The 21,150-nt window shown below is 43.4% G+C and overlaps 1 protein-coding gene across 11 annotated transcripts in view; it reads left to right on the top strand.

The window, feature by feature from the left end:
* ATP2B2 (ATPase plasma membrane Ca2+ transporting 2) overlaps positions 1 to 21,150 on the top strand; it is a 429,063-nt gene that overhangs the window by 171,167 nt on the left and 236,746 nt on the right. For 3 of the 11 annotated variants that reach the window (XR_010072835.1, XM_063348421.1, XM_063348422.1), the window contains exon 1: positions 12,247 to 12,538. The exons of 2 other annotated variants lie outside the window; for them this stretch is intronic. The gene's annotated coding sequence lies outside the window, so the exon portion shown is untranslated. Of the gene's footprint in view, positions 1 to 12,245; positions 12,539 to 12,646; positions 12,744 to 13,607; positions 13,746 to 21,150 lie in introns of those variants that run through there. 6 more of the 11 variants (XM_063348424.1, XM_063348423.1, XM_063348413.1 and 3 more) reach the window with 6 other exon arrangements.

Raw genomic sequence — 21,150 nt, 5'->3', positions numbered from 1 at the left:
ATGAATTTTTTTCCAGTTAAGGCTGTGAACTCACAGTCTGTTTTCTTCGTGGCAAGTTAAATAGCTTTTGGGAACTGGAGGCGTTGTTCCTTGCTTTGCTGAGTGCAGGGAATGGGAGAGGGATCGGGTTGCTGGAGAGCCACCTCTTGGGCAGCTCTCAAACAATTTGGAGCTCTGGAAGGCAGCTAACGTGGAGTCAGCGAAAACACCCCAACCAAACACCTGAGCAAACGCAGGCAAACACTTCAGGTGGCACCGTGGACGGCTGCCAGCCTCCAGTACACCAAGTGTTGTGTCTGATCATTAATTAAGGAGGACCCCAGGATTTTCATAGAACAGGAGAAATCAAAGGCTAACAGCTTATGTAAAATGTTTCTCTGAGAAATCATTGCCTTTTTAAACGGATATTTGAGCCTAGCATTCAGGTGTTCCTTCAGAGAATTAATTACTTGAAAGCCAGTGCTAGTATCTATCACCTCGGTGGTTTTCGGAAGCTTGTATTTGAGTCTTCGCTCCCCATTCACAGAAGTTATATTTACAAAATTTCCAGTATTTTAAAAGTGGAAGACATAGAATTCTGAATTACATTTCATTATATATCTTCTTATTTTATCTCTTACACATATTATGATCTTCCACTGTTGCTCCTGAGATAGAATTAATGAAATGGCAAGAGGAAAAAAACGTCAGCAGGATTTAATTTTACAAATAATGTGCTGAGGGTTCTCATCGCTACTTTATCTAAATATAATGCTGTAAGCATCTCTCTTGCTTGTGAATAAGATGATGTTTGGAAGCTACAGCAGCTCTCAGGAAACCTAATTTTCCTCTCCACAAATCGAAGTTAGGAGTACTAAATATAATTAATATGGAATATCTGTGTTTAACTGTTTTATGGTATGTAAGCACAGAACATTTAGATGCCTTTAGTGAACTAAGTTGAGGACACAACGCAGGACTGCAAAATTTATTTTTATCCTCAAGGTCAACATCTTTGAACACTGACATCAGTGTTCAAGAAATATAGGTCTTAATCCTAACCTGGAATGTAATCGTGTAGTTTCACTGTATACAATTTTATATGTATATATATAAAAATGCGTGCATTATACATTATCTTCATTTTCTTGAGCTTTTGAAAATAACTCTGTTAAGTTTTATATTTTTAGAGACTGGGAATGTCTGACTCAGACAACAAAACGAGATGTATAACAAAGGTATGCAGGTCATCTTTGTAGCACAATGCTGTATAAAAAAAAAGGTGACTATTTGTATACAGAAATTATAAGAAATACATCCAAATATATGAATTCCTAAGAAGTAATGCTGTTTCAAGTAGAATTTGAGTAGCAGTTGCGTATCTGATGGTGCTGAACACTTCAAAAATTATGAAGTTGGAATGGCTGGTAAATACTCAGTGGTCTTAAATTATCAGACCCTTAACAGCCCATGCATAAGCCACCTTGCAACAGCTCAAAGAGGAGAAAAAATTATGCTTTTCTGGCTTTGACTAGTTTACAAGTGCTTCAGATTTTTTTTCTCTCTCTTTCCCTTTTTTGGAGTGATATAAATAAACTTTGCCTGTTTCTTTTCTTAACTTTCCATTAAGGCTTTTGTACTTATTTAATAGTAATTTACTACTTTATTTTTTTTATTTTTTCACCCATTCTGTATATGTTTATGGAGATTTGGATGTTAGCATGATCTTCGCATAGTGATCGGTAAGGGCATATGCCAGAGAAGTAGTAGTTTGGGAGCTGATGCCAGGCTCAGACAGGCAGAGGCTGTTGGGGGTTTAGCACTATGAGCTGCAGTTTTATTCCTAGACATTAAGACATCCAACGAATTTATCGGGAGCAAAAGCCTGGCTAAGAGATCATGTCTATGAATTAGCCCTGGCAAGCGGTGGTGGTGATGTTAGTCATCCAGGTGGAGAAGTCCTGGATGAGGCTTTGAGTTCTGGGCTCCCGAATTTGCCTGCTGCTCCTGGAACGCTTCCCTGTGGGCTCTGTAGCCCTCTGAAGGGCAGTTTGCCTCTGTTTGTGATGTGAGCCGACAAGTGACCCACACTGAAACAGATCGTTACCATTCCCCCTCCCCCACAAAATACTTAGTCCTGTTCTTTGTGCTTAAAACTAGTTGTCCCTTTCTTCCTCCATTGCAAACATATTCCTCATTCGTATTCATTTTGGGGTTTTTTGGGTGATGAAAAGAGTGACAATTCTGCCTCTGAGAAAAGGTAGTAAAAAATCCAGTGAAACAGATTCAGACTTCATAATCTGTGCTCGCTGGTAGGTTAAACCTGGGTGTGATCCCCGCGTAATCCACCATGGTTTACCATAAGCAATAGCAGTGTTTTGGGTTTGTTCTTCTTCATCCTCAGGTCTTGTGTTGCCTGGCCGTTGTACAGCATCCTTGGGTGGCAGAGGAGGTACTAGCATGCATCGGTCGGCCAGAAAGCCCTTCTTCACCCATTTCTGACCAGACACAAGCATAACTTTTTTTTTAACTCTTTCTGAAGGAATAGAACTTCCATGTCAGTGTGGAATGTAGTTATCTGCAGCACATGAATGTTTCTGGTGAAATAAGATTATTATAATAATGCATAATTTGAAGGATTATTTCACTCAGGGAAATACTAGAAAACATTTCCATTTAGTCACATTGCTGGTTTGACAAACACCACTTCAGTCCTCACTCACGTCCCTGTTGAGTTCTTCTTCCTGTTGCTACCTTGTGAATAACATCTTTCACAAAACGTTGAAGAAGACAACATTTATACAGTGCAGTGCAGGTATTTGTTAGGTCAGCAAGATCAGAAAGTGATGCGTCGAGTGTCTGGAATAAATTAACGCGAGGATGTGTTTATTCTGGAATGCTCGGTGTCTTTGAAAGTGAATTAAAGAAAAACGAGGCACGCACAAAAGAATTGGGTTTAGATGTGGGGTTCTTCTACACTAGATATTGTGGGGTTTTTTGTCCAATAACATTTTCGTTCACGCGTAGAATAGTCTCCTTTATTCTAGAATAACATTTATGTTTTGGCAAGCCCCTAAACTCAGTTGCTTCAAAAAGTTCTGAAATTGTGGCAAAATTGTCACAACTATTGTTTCATAGTCCTGAATCTGGGATTAAGAAACATCTTAATGGATCTTTATGATGTGGTTCAGTCTGGAAGCTGAGCGTGATGCCCAACTAATCTTCATTTACGGTGTATTTTTGTTTCATAGACTGTGTATCACCACCCGATCACTGGGTAGTGAGAGTGACTTGTGTTGTATTACTTTATCTTGTATATTCTTTTACTGTCGTTATTGTTATTTTCCTTTTAGTGTTCTATTAAACTGTCTTTATCTCAACCCACGAATTTTCTTTCTTTTCCCCTCCTCTCCTCCCTGCTGTTTTGGGGGGAGAAGAGGAGAATTGAGCAAGTGGCTGCATGGTCTTAGCTGCTGGCTGGGGTTAAACCACGACAAATGTGAATAAATATTTTTGTATAAATTATATGTTATAGTTACAAGTAAAATTAGTGATTACAGTGTCTATAGTGGTAATTCTTTAAGCTTTCATATTGTAAAGCTCAGAAAAGAAATCCCTTTGCAAAAGAATTTAAACACTTATTTCAATTCTATATATAATTGTGAATACAAATTCTGAGTTCTCAGAATAGTGTATTTATATATAAAAGCCACAAACAGCCATGAAGATTATTTCAGATCAGGTTTGACTCTATCGTTGCTTGAATTTCTGGAATGTCTTTGGTGAGAGATATTCCCAGATGTTCTAGTGGAAGTGAAAGGACGAAATCTGTAGAAGTCTGTTGTGGTTTTTTTTGTGGGTTTTTTTGCGTGTCTTGGTTTGTGTTTTTTTTTCCCATTTTTTTGGCTGAAGGGCAGCCATTCTGTCAAATCCTGTTGTGAAAGGGAAGGACAGGACTGGTTATAAAATGTTTTGGAGCGTACCACCATGTTCCAGCCAACTCCAGTGAAACCCTTCAAAGCACCAGAGGTGGCCCATGAGCTACCACAGAGAGTGCGGTGGCGGCTGCTGGCCCCAGTCGGGGCTGCCCGTGCTGGTCGGGGAGCCCTGTGGTGTCTGCCAGCACACGCTGACCGCTTGTGGGATGGGAGAGGACAGTTGCGGTTAACAGTGACAGATGTAATAGAAACTGGATAGAGTAATAGGAACTGGAAGGCTCCAGCTTCTTTCCACACAGAGGATGTCGTGGTTTAACCCCAGCTGGCAGCTAAGCCCCACGCAGCCCCCCACGCTCACTCCCCCACACTGGCATGGGGGAGAGAATCAGAAGAGTAAAAGTGAGAAAACTCGTGGGTTGAGATAAAGGCAGTTTAATAGAACAATAATGGAAAAGAAAAATAACAATAACAACAATAACCACAGGGTTTAATGTTGCAATGAACTCCTCCCCTTGCCCCTGCTCCGGGTTGGACTTCCCCACAGACTGCAGTCCCTTAGGGGAGAACCTGCTCCAGGTGGAGACCTACCTATGAGGCACCATCTCTTCAGGGCTGTACCTGCTCTGGCAGAGATGTACCCACAGCCACAGTCGCTTTGAGGTGGACCTGTTCCAAAGTGGCCTTATCCATGCGCCACAGTGCCTTCAGAGACACACCTGCTGCAGTGTGGCCTTACCCGCAGCCACAGTCCCTTCAGGAGTGAACCTCCTCCAACATGTCCTCACCAGTGGCGGCACCCCCTCCAGAGGTGTACCTGCTCTCTTGTGGGCTTATCCATGGCTTTGAGGTGCACCAGCACAACCTCATGCACAGCCACTGATGCTTCAAGGTGTACCTGCTTCAGCATAGGCTTCTCCACCGCCACAGATGCTTCAAGAGGTACCTTCTCCAGCATGGACTCATCCTTGGGCCACAATCCCTTCAGAGGTATACCTGCTGCAGCAGAGACATAACCACGGCCACAGATGCTTCAGGGTGTACCTGCTCTGGCATGGACTTATCCATCGTCATGGACACTTCGGGGTGCCCTGCTTCTACGTGGACTCATCAGCAGGTCACAGTCCCTTCGACTTGAGTTGACACTGGAGTTCCAGCCTGTCCAGTGCAGCATCACAGAAACGGCAGCGATGCCCTGGCCATCTGCCATCCCAGGCACATGGCTGTTGCTGTTATAAAAATGTTCCCAGGCACAGCACAGTAAGATGATAAGCAGTACAGCAAGCAGTGAAAGCAGAAAGGAGCCGCTAACGAGCACTAGACTCTAATACGCAGTAAGGCAGGCAAGCAAGCCCCATGGCAGGCACGGAAGCCTGCCGATTAATAGCTAAACAGCAATAACAGCTATAAATCTGATCTAGTACATTGCAGTCCACTCTGTCATTATCTTGAACCTTTTGAGTCTCATGTTGACACCAAAAGGGACTGTCGTCGTTTAACCTCAGTTGGCAACTAAGCCCCATGCAGCCGTTCGCTCCCCCCACCAGTGGCATGGGGGAGAGAATCAGAAGAGTAAAAGTGAGAAATCTTGTGAGTTGAGATAAAGACAGTTTAATAGGTAAAGCAAAAGCCACGCACACCAGCAAAGCAAAACAAGAAATTCATTCCCTGCTTCCCACGGGCAGGCAGGTGTTCAGCCATCTCCAGGAAGGTAGGGCTCCATCACCTGTCACATGGAACTGTTACTTGGGAAGACAAACATCATCACTCCGAATGTCCCCTGCCTTCCTCCTTCTTCCCCCAGGTTTATATTGCTGAGCATGACACCATATGGCATGGAATATCCCTTTGGTCAGTCGGGGTCGGGTGTCCCAGCGGTGTCTCCTCCCGGTTTCTTGTGCACCCCAGCCCACTTGCTGGTGGGGTGGGGTGAGGAGGAGAAAAGGCCTTGGCTCCCTTTAAGCCCTGCTCAGCAGTAAGGAAAACACCCCTCTATTATCAACTCCATTTCCAGCACAAATCCAAAATGTAGCCCCATACTAGCTACTGTGAAGAAAATTAACTCTGTCCCAACCACAACCAGCCCAGAGGAACATCAAGAGCTGCATGTCTTTTAGCTGGGCTTTGTGGCCCTGCAGCGAGGAGGGGGTGGCAGTGTTGGCAATGTGGGGACAGCCGCCCGAGGAGGAGGCTAGGGGTGGCTGTGTGGTCCCTGCCATGGGCTTCTGGATGCCGCGGGGGTTGCCCGGGTGTGCACGTTACCGTGCAGGGTGATTACTGGCCCTTGAAGAACAGGTCACAGATACCCGCAGCTTAACAAAGCTTAACAGGGCAGATTGCTTTACCCAATAAGCTATACATAGACTTTTATCTTATTATATTGGAAAAAAGCCCTGAACACAACAGAAGTAATTCCCTCAAGATGATTAATTTCTAGGAAATATGTATCCTAGTTGTATTATTTGCTGAGCTATCAGAAGTCCTTATTTAATAGTTTGTTAAAATTCTGTTATCCCATTTTAATTGTTGAGAGTGATTGAACCTTGTCCCACTGTTACTTCCATTAATGTGAATCATTTGCTTTTACTAGAGTAATATATTAAATAAGCCATTTGTAGTCTTTGAAAAGACTACAATGGTAGCTACTGTGTCAGTCTAATGAGATTTACAGTAAGGATATCAAGGTATGTATGAAGAATCCATATATTGGAGAATGAAGGCTTAAAGAGTGTCTTAGCAGGAGGATGCATTTTCTTATCAATATTTGCAGGCCATATGTGTACTTTTATTCTCTGCTATTATTTATCACTGACTTTGTCTGAAATATGACTGTAACAGTTGAGCAATTTAAATAGAATAATGGTAGGTTACTTTTTTAAGGTGTAATCCAAGGCCATAGCGTGGCCTAGCTCTGTAAAGGTGGTACTTGACTAGAGATTCATATCCATATCGTAGTCATATGCCGTTTCACATAAAGGATGCTCCTTCAAATGCATCCTGGCCTTTAATATACTTTTCAAATTGAAGGTAAGTGGTTCCCTGTACGGAGCATTAGCCAGTAAGAAGGAAAAACAACCTCTGTAAAACTGGGATAGTATTTTGCGTCGGTGTTATGAGGAGAAGGTACCAAACCAAAATTCTTATTCTAACCTTCTCTGGCTTTTCTGGGGAAATAGTTTTGGTGAGGTGGAGAGATGGTCCGTGTAACCCATCTCTATATACAAAGTTTCGACCCAATTTCCAAACATCCCTGAAAGTTAGATTGTTTGAAATCTGTAATCTGATGCAAACTAATGTGATCCTTTTTAATTGCAGAATCCTATCATTTGAATTTAAGTGTCAGTATCCTACCAGTGCCTCTAACCTATACTCTCCATTAAGACCTTTGCTTTTTTAAAGCAGTGATACAAGACCAAAGAAGCATTAACAGTCCCTTCCAGAACACAGAGAAGGGGACTCGTATGGTAGAAAACCACAAATTGCTTCTGAGGCCCCTACTAGTAACAATATATTATGTTAAGTAAACAGAATAATGCTAGAAGGTAGTTGGCACAAGTCCTGTTTCAAAGACTGGCACATTTATGGGGTTTAAATGTGCACTCAGTGCCAGGGTGATTCCTAAGTATATTGACTATCTTGTTCTTCAGCTCCTAAAAGTTGTGGCACCCTCAGATCATTATTCTTTAAAGCTCTTGTTAGGTCAGTTTATTGGTTAAGATTTGTTCTGAGTGTCAAAAATTAGGTTTTTCTCATCTGCATGTGATATGGAAGATTCCGTCTTTAAACTAAAAAGAAGGTGGAAAGCTTGTGTAATACTGTTTTCATATTCTTAGGAACATCTTAGACTGTTGAGATGATGAAGAAGCTGATTTCAGCTGTGGCTCTAGGTTTAGCTGTATCAGATGTTGCAGATGCTCACTGTGGCGAGTACAGATGGCTTTGGAGGAGACCGTTAAGATGCGTCTCTGTCATTGCTGTGGTTAGGCGGTGGCAGCGAGCCAGGCTTACTTAAACTTTATTGGGAAGCTCCGCTTTATTAATGCTTCTTCCAGTCGGCTCTGCTTTCCTTAAGTTTTGTTCTTCTTGAAAGGGCCTAATGACCTTTCTTCCTGCTTAGATGATCCCGAGAGTCTGCTTGGATGATCCACCCTAACGCTGTGGCAGGGAGGGTGGCAGCAATGCCAGCCCAACCTTGTAGACATCTGCTCTCTTTGGGCATGGCCGGTAGAGAACGAAAGAGGAAAAATTTGTGTATTCCTCAATATCAGATGGTAGAGATGGAAAGGCGGGAGGTAACTGCAGAGTTTGCTGGCTGGTAGGTTTACTTTCCTCCGTTGAGGAAGCTGGGATTCTGATCTAGGAGGTGAGCTGATCAGGACGGCAGTAATTTATCGGTCAGAGCAAGTAGTAATTTGTACAATAAAATAAACGCGGTAGGTAGCTAGAGTAGAACAGGTCAAGGCAGCCATGAGCTTACGCATTTCACACGTGTGCTTCTTGTCTCCTAACCTTCAGCGCTTCGCCGAGTCGACTCAGGTGTGTCAAATAGCCTTCCCTCAAAGGCAGGAAAGAGTTAACCAATCAAGCAACTTATAACTGCTGTAATTTAAAATAATGAATATACTTATTTTATAGTTAGGGAAATTGAAGCACAGTGGGATCAAGTGACCTACTAACATCTCGTAGTCAAGAAACAGCAGGGCAAGTCCTTGAATTTGAGTGTTCTGAGGTCCCTCTCCTCAACTTCTTTTATTAGGTCACGTTGCTTCCCAGGATAACAACATGTTTGCGCGGTTTGGAAATGCAAGCTGTTTCTTTGCAGACATATTACTGCAGAATGTTACAAAACTGGAGAAACACTGAGTCTGAAAACAGATTTAATTCTTGTTTTTAAAATGTAAGAAATGAGGTTTAAAAATATGAAAGGCTGCCAGTCTGCTGTTCTAGTTTCAGTATCTGGGTTGTGATTAGAAAAGTATTAGAAATCTGCTGCCGATTTCCAGTGCTAGTCCTCTGATTGGGCTGCCTCGCTGGAAAGGAGGTCTTGGTCCCTGAGATCCTGAAAGAGGAATTAAAATTATGTTCCTGTGTTTCCTGTCATTAATTATCTCCTAAAGACCTTGAAATGTGCTTATGATGTCTATCACCAGCACATACGGAATTAAATTTTTCTCCAAATAAAATAAGGTAGGCGCTTTCTTTTGCCCCTGAATATTTTCTGAACTATCAGTTGAAGTTTTACTGGAGAAGCAATTTTTCAAGTCACATTTCGAGCTCAGAAGCTAACGTCTCATTCCTTTCACATCCCGTAAGCATTGTTGTATTTTTTAAACTTAGTCCCAAGAAGCATCTTTCTATTCTCTTTTCCATTTCTCTGCTCCTTTTCTGCTCCATTTCAACTCCTTGCCCCCAAGTTAAGGTGTTAAATTGCTCTTTTGTCAGAGCTAAATAATAGCCCACTGGACACTGTAATAGGTGTGAAGATGCGCTGACAAATCTTCATTTCAGGAGAGGCACCGTTCAGGTGGTGTGTTGTTTTGCACTGCTTTGCTATTAAATTTTATGATGAAATACCTAGAAAAAGCGCCAGCTAACATTGTAGCCGTTTTGGGTTGGACATGCTGAAATCCAAGTGAGTTGGAAGATTTTCCTTTTTTCACAGTTGTGTTTAAAAAAGTAAAAAAAAAACCACAACAAAACCTTTAAATTTTGAGGTCAGAATGTTACTGTTGGTACTGTTTGTTAAATGGCCTGTTTCTGGGGACAGAATTGCTATTTTTGCTGTGGTTGTAATATACCACTGTACCTGTGTCTAGCAGGTATTTATTCCCTGTGTTAGGCAGGTTGGTGACTTTGAGGGTAAGGAGCCCACGCTTTGCCCCGCAGCTGGGGCGGAGAACTTCTGGCATTGAACAGTGCTGGTGTTCAGCAGCAGGAGAGAGGATCTGTAGCATTTCTGGAGAGTTTGTAGCTTTAAGTAAGGACAAAGACGATGTGAGTCTTCCTTCGTGGCTTCTTAATGCCAAACCAGGGCAAGCTCCCAGTGCTGTCGTGGTGCCGCGCCATCGTGGTGCGGCTCTTAGCCCAGAAGGGACACCTTCAGCCAGCGTTCCCGGGTGGCCTGCTCTTGCCCAGGTGGCGGCAGGATGACTACCGGCCTTGGGATGGAGGTAGCACCAAGACAAGCAGTACAACACAGGCAGCGCTGGGAACAGGCTCCAGACTGATGAGCCTACCAAAAAGGTTAATAGCTTGTTCATCCTCTTGGGTGCTGTGGTACTTTTGAGGCCCTACATGAAATGAGCGCTGGGAATATTCATGGGAAAGATTGTTCATTTAGTCTATATTAATAGCTCAAACTAGGATTATTTTTTTTCTTTTGAAATTTTTTTGATATTTTTCTCCTCCTCTTACTCCTTTGCCTATTCTGTTACTCAAAAATAAGAATTAGAGTATTTCCTGATGAAGTGTAATTATGGTTCTCTGCCTGGGCTGAAGTTTCTGTAGTACGACACTCGGTCTTTGAGAGCAGCAGTCCTCAAACTGGCAGTAGCCGAATGTATGGAACAGGTTTTTATCCTGTGTTTAATTTCTTTAAACTGTTCCTCTCTTAATCTAGGAAAGAGGGTTTTTAAAAAGTCTTCTTTAATGTATTTTGGTGCTGTGTCAATCAACCTTTTATTGCTTTTCAAATTATCTTTAAAATCTGTACCAGAAAAAACTGAATTTTAGTAGCTAAATAATTGCAGATTATCTCAGTGTCTTCCTGCTTTTCTGACAGCACCGTAGAGGTCACCAACATTTATTGGTCTGGGACCTAAGCACAGCACATCTTAAATATAGCACTTTTTTGTTCTGTTATTGTTTTATTCAATGCGTGGATTCAGTTTCGAACCTGCACTCCAAGCTGCAGTTTGTACCAAAGGCTTGCGAAGAAAAAGGGGACACGTCTCTCTGCTTAATATAACCCAAAGTCACTGCATATCGTATCCTGGCATGCGTGTAATTGCCTGTAGCTTCCTAATGATAAAGGCAGTTTCACATGAGAAAAATCTGCATTGATCCTAGTCCCCATTTACATTTTACTTCATTAAAAAAAAATTGATCGGCATGGATAAAACTCCTGATCAATGATCCTAGCTCCTTTTTTTTTTTTTCTCTCTCTCTCTTTTTTTTTTTTTTTTTTTTTTTTTTAAATAGCTTCCATTTTGGTGCAGTGCAGTGCAGACTTTTGGTTTAAGTGGCTGAATTGATATTCCGAGCAGCGAGTAAGGCAGGATGACAGAGCACCCGCACCGCTACTCCTGTGAGTGCGCGGGGAGCCGCGCTCGCTTCCAGGGCCCCCGTTGTCCCGGGCAGGGGCAACTCACCAGCCGCTGCTCTCCTGCCACACCACGGAAAACGTTCCAACTTCTGTCTGTACTGCTTTATACATCCTGCAATGGAAACATGGTCTTTTTCTGTGTTTAGCCACTAGCAGGATTTAATGGTTTGGGGTACAGAATTTGAAGTTGCAGTTTGAACACGGTACATGTACTGGTCACATTTTACTTTGAGAAAAACAAACTGTTACACAGAAAATGTTATGCTTTTTAAAGGACTGATGTCTCTGTCTTATTTTTAGTACTTGGAATTTTTTTTGCACAGCCATAACATGGTATTCCATTGAAAAAGCCCTTTACGTTTCAGAATCTGGCATGTGCTGATAATTCAAAATAACAGGTAGATGTTTTTTAAAGACGTAACACAGAATAGATGGTAAGAAGCTCTAAATAAACCGCACTGATTCCTCAAAGTGTAAGGCTGTCGTTATCATGAGGCAGAGTGCTCTATTTTAGATGGGTAAAAAAAAAAAAGATAGGAAAAAAAAAGGGGGGCAGAAAGCTACTCTGGCGTGCACGTATGTATGGTTTTACAGCGTATGCTAATGGCACCAGACCACATTAAACAGGAGGATATTCGGATATTTCGCGTGCCTCTCCTGATGGGTTTCGCATTTCTGGAAGGCGTGACAGGGTCACAGATGCAACAAAACCATCACGGCCCTGCCATCATTTTTTGGATATTTTTGTTATAATCAGCGCTGTTCTTACATAAGCAGCGGCAGCGCAGGCTGCGCCCCTGCGAAAGGTGATGCTGAAGTCATTGGGACGAGACGCGGTCGCTGCCGCCGTCTTTCGTTACCGAAGCCGGGCGGCGGGGGGGGTCCGCTGCTGCCTTCGCCCCCTCCGCGCCCCGCTCCCCCCGCCCCGCCGTGCCGCGCCGGCAGCGCCCGGCAGCCCCGTCCTTGGCCGCTCCTCCCGTTCCCCAGTAAGTGGCATCTTCCTGGTGGTTTGCCATCTTCCGCTGCTGTCGCCATCCCGAGGGAAGCATTAAAAATCCCAAACAACAAACACGGTGGTTGAGCCCGTTCCTCCCTCCCGAGGCGGATTCCGTGTGCCCGCGGCGGGGCCGGGCCGGGCCGGGCGCCGCGCTGCCCCCCCCGCCCCGCTCCCGTCCCCCCCCGCCCGTGTCGGTGGTACAGTCTGCAGAGGGACCGCGCCGCCGGCCCCGCAGCTGCCACAGCGCCAGCGCTCCGCCGCCACCGGCAGCCTTCGGGGGATTCGCCGGGATGTCTTAGCCAAGTAAGTAGCGACATCCACAGCATGACAATAATAATAATAATAATAATAAAAAAAATAAAAAAGCACTTAAATCTTTCTCCTATCCGTTCTGAGCTTGTTTATTTGGCGATTTTGCTCCTCGCGAAGGCGATGAGAAAATGGTGCGGAGCCTGGGTCGGAGGGATGCGTTAGGTTTTTGGTTCCTGCCCTGTGCATCTCTGGAAAGGTAATGCTGCCGCTTGTGTGGATTGTTCTGTAAGGTCAAACAGAAACTGCATAGCTCAAAGGCAGCCTTGCGTCAGAAATCGTTCGCTGAGATTTTGCAGGTTGAAAATTCGGTGTGATCTTGTTGGGGGTTTTTTTAAGCATATGGGCTTGATTGTGATTAAATCTGTTATTCAGTGATGAGGAAAACACGTGGATGGGATTTTGCTTTTATCATTGCTGGTAAGAATCGGATGTGCCTTTTTTCTTTCAGAAGTGAAGTGCAGAAGAGACACTAAAATGTCAGCAGTACATTTTGACTTTTTCTTTCTTTTTTCCTAACTGGAACTAATGTTATCTTATGATAGGCAAAGACATTTCTTGTTAGGAAAATAAGTAATCCTCAACTGGGTTTATTTATAGAGGTGCTTATAGTTTTTCGATGCGTGTGTTTGAAAGTAAAGGACACACAGATGAAAAGAAAACATTTCTATTGAAATGGATTAGAAAATACTGCTAAAGAAACAGGGAATTTTATGTAATTTCTTTTAAGCATGCACGATGTTTCCTATGGTGAGGTGGGGAAGGGCTTTCTGTGGTGTATGGTACAATAGCTAAACATTCTGACAGATAGATTTATTTATTGTTTTTGTAAAAAAGAAGAACCAGCCCCAAATCCCTGAATGCTGCATGGCAAGGCTTTTGGCTGCTCACGAAGCATACAAGGCTTTAAGAGAAACCATAAGATTACGGGAGTCATTTCCTATTATGTAAAGGGAGATTCTGTGCGTTTGATCCCAGCCTGCGGCGCTGGCAGCATCATCTGCCCAGTGGTGCCGGGCAGCAGCCGGCTCTGCCCCAGCCTCTCCTCTCCCGCCTGTGAGTTGTCCTACGTGAGCTGGGGCGGCTGCTCGGGCACGGCAGCTGCTGGGGGACGTGGGAGAGGACGGCCGTAGGCAGCCCTGGAGCCCTGGGGCAGCCGGGGGCAGATACTTACCCCGCTGCTTCCCATCCCTTCTGCAAGGTAAGTGTTGAAGTTGCTAAAAGGGAATGCGTGTTCTTTCCTGGTCAAACTGTTCCTTTTGGCGTTGGCGTGCATCTGAAGAGCTGCATGCTTATTAGGACTTCTGGTCGTTTGACCTCCGGATTGCGTTCTGGTAGGGACTCTGTGAAAGGATTGCAGAGATATTACACAAGTTAGGATGTTTGAAAGATAGCTGGCACGCTTCATATGGAAAAAAATGGGCTTTCATTGCTGGGATTTGTGGTTAATACTGGATATATGCGGTATGAAATTGATAATGAGGGCTTTTTGTTAGACTTTGCTTAGTAAAAGGAGATTATGGATCTACTTCATAGCCCACATGTGGTTTTTTTTTCCAATGTTGAGATGCGTTCCTGATCAGCATTTAATTTGAGAGAGGTCATCCATATGCATGACTAGCTCTTGTACCTTGCTCTGAAATAACTGTTTGACTAAGGTATCCAGCAGGTCTTTGATCACAATCGGCTTTTACTTTGTTCATGTTCCTCTCATTTTAGTCGAAATTGCTACCTGTGAAGAGGTGTTTCATATTTTCCCTGTAGTGCTGGTAAAATGACTAAGTTTGTGAATAAGGCACTAAAGTAAGGCTTGTCGATAAGTTGTGTATAGTAATGCAGCATGAATTTTTTTTTTTGGTGTGTGCCCCCTTTTCGTATATCTTCCTTCATTTCTGTGGAGAATTGATTTTGGCCCAGTGCATCAATGGTAAATACACTTGCATTTTCACAGAAAAGGTAATTTATTTCTTTTTCCTGTTGCAAATCAAAAGTGAATGATATTTCTCATGCTTGCTGCATATGTAAAAAGCTTTCATGCATGTATACTGACACAGCTTGGAAGAGTGTCATGCTTCTCAGGAGGATTACAGGTCACAGAAGACATGGTAATGATGACCTGGGTATCACACTATTCTTTTAAGAGCTTCCATGAAGTGACTCTTCTGAGTGCTTTTTTCTTTTAAATTTAATATCATGTATCTAGGAAACAATTTTAAAGGATTACTTATTCCCCTTTCGTCTTCCCACAGCATTTAGAATATACAGCTTATCTTTTCCAGTGCTGTTGAATTTGGGATGCAAACATTTTTTGAATCATACTAAAAATACATATTCCTGTCTGCGTCCTGACAACGCGAGCATACACTCTGCAAATACATAAGAATGTTTCAAGTGTTTTCGCGTTTTTATTTTCATCCTGCAGTTCATATTTTCAAATGTCGGTTGTGTATGTAGTAATTCCTTGTTACATTTCGAAATAAATATAGAAGTCGTGACCTTGTAACTATCTCTCCCATTCACTGAAACCCCATTATACTGCAGCAGGACTCCAGCAGCTGGTAGTTCTGGAGATTGAACCCACCTCCTTTTGATAAATGTAAATACTTTCACAGGTCGCACATAAAATAATGTTCTGAAGGGAAGAAAGCAGTTTATTTGATTCACCCGACTGTGGAACCTTGTAGGGAATAAGCTTGCCTTTTGCCAGATTTTTCATTATGTTTTCAAGGAGAGACAAAGAAGGATATTACAGTTCACATGGAATTTAGCAAGTATTGCTATGCCTTTCTGGCTGATTGTTGAAAGTGAACAAAAATTAATTACATTTATATTATACATTATCTGATCAAATATAAAAAAAACCCCTATGATTAAAATCGCACATTTCTGAATAATTTTAACGTCAATTGAAAAAAGGGTTTAAAAAAAAAAGCTAAGGATGATTACGGTTAAATCATCTAGAGAGGTGGGTTTTGTTTAATTCATGTATTAAAATGTGTTGCTAAAGCTGAAGACGGTCTCTCTCATGCTGTCATTAAGATTCTTCTCTCGTTGAGCCGAGAAGGTGGGAACGAATCCCCTCTGAATGGGGGCTCCCTGGCAGCGTGGCTCAGCTGCAAACCGAGCCACAGCGATCTGTGTGACCGGGATAGTTCTGCTGCCTCTGCAGCACCTGCAGTCCGGGCGCTCCGCTCGCCGAAGGGAAACCTCAGCTTGGACTCCACTTGCCAGGGCTTTATTCCGCACAGCAGGGATGCTCAGCGCTGTAAGGCTCTACGGGATTTATCCTTGTATATCACCTATATATACATTGTGTTCAAAGGTAATATATCCTTAGTGGAACGGTTGCATAATAGAGCAGTATTTCTTCCTAGGCAGGTTATGTTTTGTGTGCCTGATTTTTTTATGTGCAAGTATTTATAAGTGAAGGATATGTAGGCTTATATAAGTTATATAAACACACAGGCTTCAATTTCATACATAAAGCAATTAAGATGATCAGTAGCATTTTATTTTAATTTTTATTTTGAAGTTTGGTGCCCTTTTGTACAAAGTATAAACGTGTGGTACAATTTTAAGAGCTGTGGGGTTTTTTGTTTGAAGTTTTACAGGTTTTATTCATGTCTAGGGGAAAAGGCATGCTTTTTACGTTATTTTTCTTAATGTACCATCTTGTTTGGTCTATGAAAACTGGAGATTTGCGGTTGAGGAAAAAGAATCCATTTATAATAAAAGGCTTGGAAATGCAACATTTTAAAATAGCCCAATAATAGGAAAATAGTTCTAAGAGTCTGGCATCACTGTAAAATGCAGGACATGTTCCTTCATAACACTGCAGATCAGTGAAATATGAAGCCTCAGAAGTGATGTGGGATGCCTGCTGAAATATCAGGCTTTGCAGAGTTGAGAAATGGTAACCAAGATACAAAATACTTTGCTTCTACCTCATCTTATATGAAGAAGTTCATCCTGTTGGGAATATGTTTTTCCTTGTTTTTAAAGTAACCGTTGCACCGTTAAAGCATATAAGGATTGTGCACCAGGCTATCAGAGAAATCCTAGAAGCAGTTCACGTGAGAACCTAGAAGAGGACCAACAGTAATAACTGTGATTTATTTGAAAGAGTTTGTGCATTTTTACCTACTGTCTCCTTTCTGCACAAGTTGAAGGTGAAATGGGTGGAGAAGCTAGCTGATTTCAGGGTCACAGAATCACAGAGTAGTTGAGGTTGGGAGGCACCTCTGGAGATCGTCCAGTCCAACCCCCCCTGCGCAGAGTGGAGTCACCTACAGCAGGTTGCTCAAGGCTGTGTCCCGTCAGGTTTTGATCATCTCCAAGGATGGAGCCTCCACAATCTCTCTGGGCAACCTGTGCCAGCGTTTGACCACCCTCACAGTTTTCTCATCTTTAAATGGAATTTTCTGTTTGTTTGCTCTCATTGCCTTTTCGCCTTTCACTGGGCACCACGGAGAAGAGTCTGGCTCCTTCTTCTCTGCTCCCTCCCATCAGGTATTTATACGAATTGATAAGGTCCCCCTGAGCCTTCTCTTCTCTGGGCTGAACAGTCCCTGTTTTCTCAGTCTCTACCTTGCTTGTCGGGTGCTCCAGTCCTTTTATCATCTTTGTGTCCCTTCATTGGACTCACTCCAGGAGGTCCATGTCTCTCTTGTACTGGGAGCCCAGCACCGGTCACAGCACTCCAGATGTCTCAGCGGTGCTGAGTGCAGGGGCAGGCTCACCTCCCTTGGCATGCTGGCAGTGCTCTGGCTAATGCAGCCCAGGAGGCTCTTTGCTGTGAGGACACGTTGCTGGCTCACAGTCAACTTTGAGTCCACCAGGAACCCCAGGGCCTTTTCTGCAGAGCTGCTTTCCAGCCAGTTGCCCCCCAGCCTGTCCTGCCTGGGGTTATTCCTCCCCAGGGGCAGAAGTTTGCAATTCCCTTTGTCGGACATCCCGAGGTTCCTGTCGGTCCATTGCTCCAGCCCATAAAGGTCCCTCTGAATGGCAGCTCAACCACCTGCTGTTACCAGCCACACCTCCCCATTTTGTATCATCTGCAAACTTGCAGAGGGTGCGCTCAGTTTTGTCGGGCAGGTCATTCAGGAAGACAGTTGGCTATTGCCTTGCAAGGAGTCACTTGGAAGGAGAGGATTAGACCTGGAACTGTGGTTTCAAGATTTTCTACCCAGCACTGAAGCGCTGTGTACTAAAATATGGTCAATATCCTGGATATGTTTACAACCAAGAGCTTGGAAGTTGCAATATTGAAGTCCAATACATTGCATCAGCATCCTGAATGCACTGCAGTATGTATATAAAATTTTGAGGATAAAAAAGGAAACCCCATGATTTAAGTTTACTAAAAGCTTATTTTAGATATTAAAGAATGAAGACTCACAGCTGATGAAGTAATTTCAATTGATAATTTCATTCATTGCATTTCAATTAAACTGAGTTAAAACCATATGAAATGAATTAAAAATAAAATGAGTTTTAGTCCAATATGATTTAAATCTTGCTGAAAAAATCTATCACACAAAATGAGGAAATAGGATAGGGAAGATGCTTATCTGTTAGATGTTGGGCAAAGAGATGTTTCGGTAGAGTCATCTCCTGCCTGGCCTTCCTAGCTCCTGACCTCTGGAAATTAGTTAAGCGTTTGAAGTAAATGACACTCCTCATATATACACTTCATTTAAGAAGATTTTTACTTAGACAAGAGCTGTCTTCAGTATGATAAGTTATCTTCCATGCTCGTATTTGAATTGTGCTCCACAGTCCAATTCAGTGCAAACTTTGTACCTCAGTTTAGGATGAGATACGACATTTTAAATGCCTGCAAGGATTCCTCCCTCCACATACCCCAGCCAGAGTCTGATAAGACAATTCCCACCTTGCTAGGGACAACAGTCAGCTTACCACAATTTTGAAATAGTGGTTAAGCTGCCCACTGGGTTGGTGTAACAATTATTTTAGGTGAAAGCCAAGTCCCTCTGCATACTGCCATAGTGCTGCCAATTTATGGTAGAGTGGGAATTTTATACTTACTTTAAACATAAGATCAGATAGAGTCAGTCTTAAGCGTTCTGGGAAAAGCGTAAGTAGAAATGCCTTACACTTTTTCCATTAGGCTACAGGCTCATTGATGCTGATCCAGCGTATGAAGAACCCCAAGTGTAGGCTGACGCTGAGCAGGAGTTAGAGCGTGCTGTCAGGGCGAACGTCCTCTGCCCAGGAGAGCTGAGTCAGCTGTCACAGGTGAGGCAGGAGATGACAACCCAGACTGGATTTGGATTTCAAGATCCAGCAAGGTTAGAGCTTTTACCCTACTTATAGCCTACAGGCTGTCCTAGGCATCCCCTGGCGTTGGTCTCTGTGCATCTCTCACAACTCCAGGATCTTCCCTTACTTCCAGGGTCTTTTGTCCAGTCTTCACTTTTTTATCCTTTTCTCTGAGACCACTTCTTTGCGGAGCGCTTTTGTTCAGCCTCCTCTTCCTTCTGGAACCTGGGGGCCTCAGTTCTCTGAATCTCAGTGGTCTCTGAGCAGAAGCACGTGATGGCCCTTTCCGGTGGTGCTGTCCCACATCTCTTCGTTGATTGGATGTCCCACTGTTATTTAGTCCAGGTAATAGGAAAACCAGCCCATTCAGGTTGCAGCCAGCAAGAAGCAGGCTTATGTGTGAGTGTCAAACAGCTTTGGACATATTTATACCCTCCCACACATCCAATGATCTGCTGCATTCTGCTTCTAAGCCATTTTTCACCTACAGCTGTAGCACGCTTCTCCGCAAGTGGGACTGGTGAGGACCTCCATTCCTGTTGCCTTTATTGCCTCAGGCTGTTGCCTTTCGAAAGCAGGCATTGCCACCCCCAGCCTTTGTTGCAGTAGGTTTCTGTGTGTTCGTGGGCCTTGAGAAAAGAGTTACGCTTTACAGAAGTATGGTGACTGTTTATTTTGGCATGTGCAATATATAACTTTTGTCTTACAGGAGGGGTGAATATATTGTAATGGTCATGCTCAGCATCTAACTAACCTTGACACAAACACCGATGCTGATGAAGCACAATACAAATACGCTGCTGCCATTTCGACTTGTCTTTCAGAATGGTACGCTTTGTGTCACACAGGTAATTAGAAGAGAACAGTGTTCCCAATAAACTGTTCCAGCCTCCTTGGGAAATGTGTGATCCCAAATGTCAGGAGGCGGCATTGATTGGTGTCCTTTGTAAGTCAGTTTAGGAAGAAACTGTTGTCCTGACCGAGGACAGCTATTTAATTTGACACTGTATGCTTACTACATTCCTTTCCTCTGCTTGAATTATAATGAAAATTTTGCACATTGTTCTAAAAATATATCAAATGGTGTTTGATATTAAGGGACCAGTGAAATGCAATTGCAGTGAAATAATGATTTCGTGTTGCTTTTCACAATGAAATGAGGTTGTCATCCTCCCGGCCCCCAGAACTTAAAGGAATATCTATTTATGAATAGTTTAGCTAACCCGGGCAATTTGAAGAACTGTGCGTGGTTTCTTTTATGCAGTGCACGTTGTTGCGCTACCCAAGGAGGGCATTTGCATTATGGTAGGACCGGTTGCCTCTGTAATGCTGTAGTGGAAAATTGTTATGCAGAGAACTGCAGGATAAAATGGTAGTGCTAAATCAGCATTACTGAATAAGATGGCTGAAAATGCCATGAAAACAAACCATTGGAGCAGGAGGATTACAGAAGTAATGATATGCCTGATTTCCATGCAGTATACCTCCCGGCTTTCCATACAGGCTTGGGGGCAGACTCTTAGTTTTGCAGGTTATTTGCTTTGGTTCATACTGAGTGTTTGGTGCCTCCCTCGTCCCCACGCCGCGTTACTCTGCATTGGGCAGGCCAGAGCTCCTTGCCCCCGAGGGGCACGGCAGAGGGGGCTGCCTTGTGTGTCTTGGACTGACCTGAAAGAAGATGAAAGGACTGCCCTAATACTTCTGTTGCGGCAGCAAGAATCCCCCTTCAGGGCATCGGGGTTTTGAGCGGATGTTTTATTACTAAGCATATGTGGGGAGCTGTTAGTCCCCAGGGCACTCACTTTACGTCTACACACCACTATTTGTGGAATCTTTTGTTTGTTTGATTTTACATCTTGTTTTGGTTCATCCCAAATAGTACTGGGTATTTCTATCTGTTCTGCGTAGTGTTTAAATATTAGAGACAGGTATAGAATGTGGAGGGTGGGATTTATTTACATGTTTGGGCTGAAGACAGAAGAGAGGAGTGTATCTTTTCCAGGAGTATGCGACATAGCCGTGGGTGACGTGCAGATAGAGACCGCTGAGCCTGTCCCAAAGGAAGCTGGTTCAGCGGGCAGGTGGGCCCTGGCCGGTACCCGTGGTGCCCTGGCTGGGGGGAGCCTGCGTGCCCCACTGCTGCGGGGGGCTGGGAACAGGCTTGACCTTGGGGAAGTGACAGCGTGGTGATGGAGACAAATGGTGCTCAGGCTGTGAAAAAAGGTACTCTCGGCTGCAACGGTTGAGTTGCTGCCTGTTCCTTTCGTTATCTTCTTATGGATCTTAATATAACTCTTCGTTTTAAGAAACCATAGTTACTATGC

The sequence above is a fragment of the Chroicocephalus ridibundus genome, chromosome 10 (assembly GCF_963924245.1).
Source record: "Chroicocephalus ridibundus chromosome 10, bChrRid1.1, whole genome shotgun sequence".
NCBI classification, from domain to species: domain Eukaryota; kingdom Metazoa; phylum Chordata; class Aves; order Charadriiformes; family Laridae; genus Chroicocephalus; species Chroicocephalus ridibundus.
The sequence above is the reverse complement of the archived record's forward strand: the minus strand, read 5'-3'. Positions and strand labels throughout refer to the sequence as shown.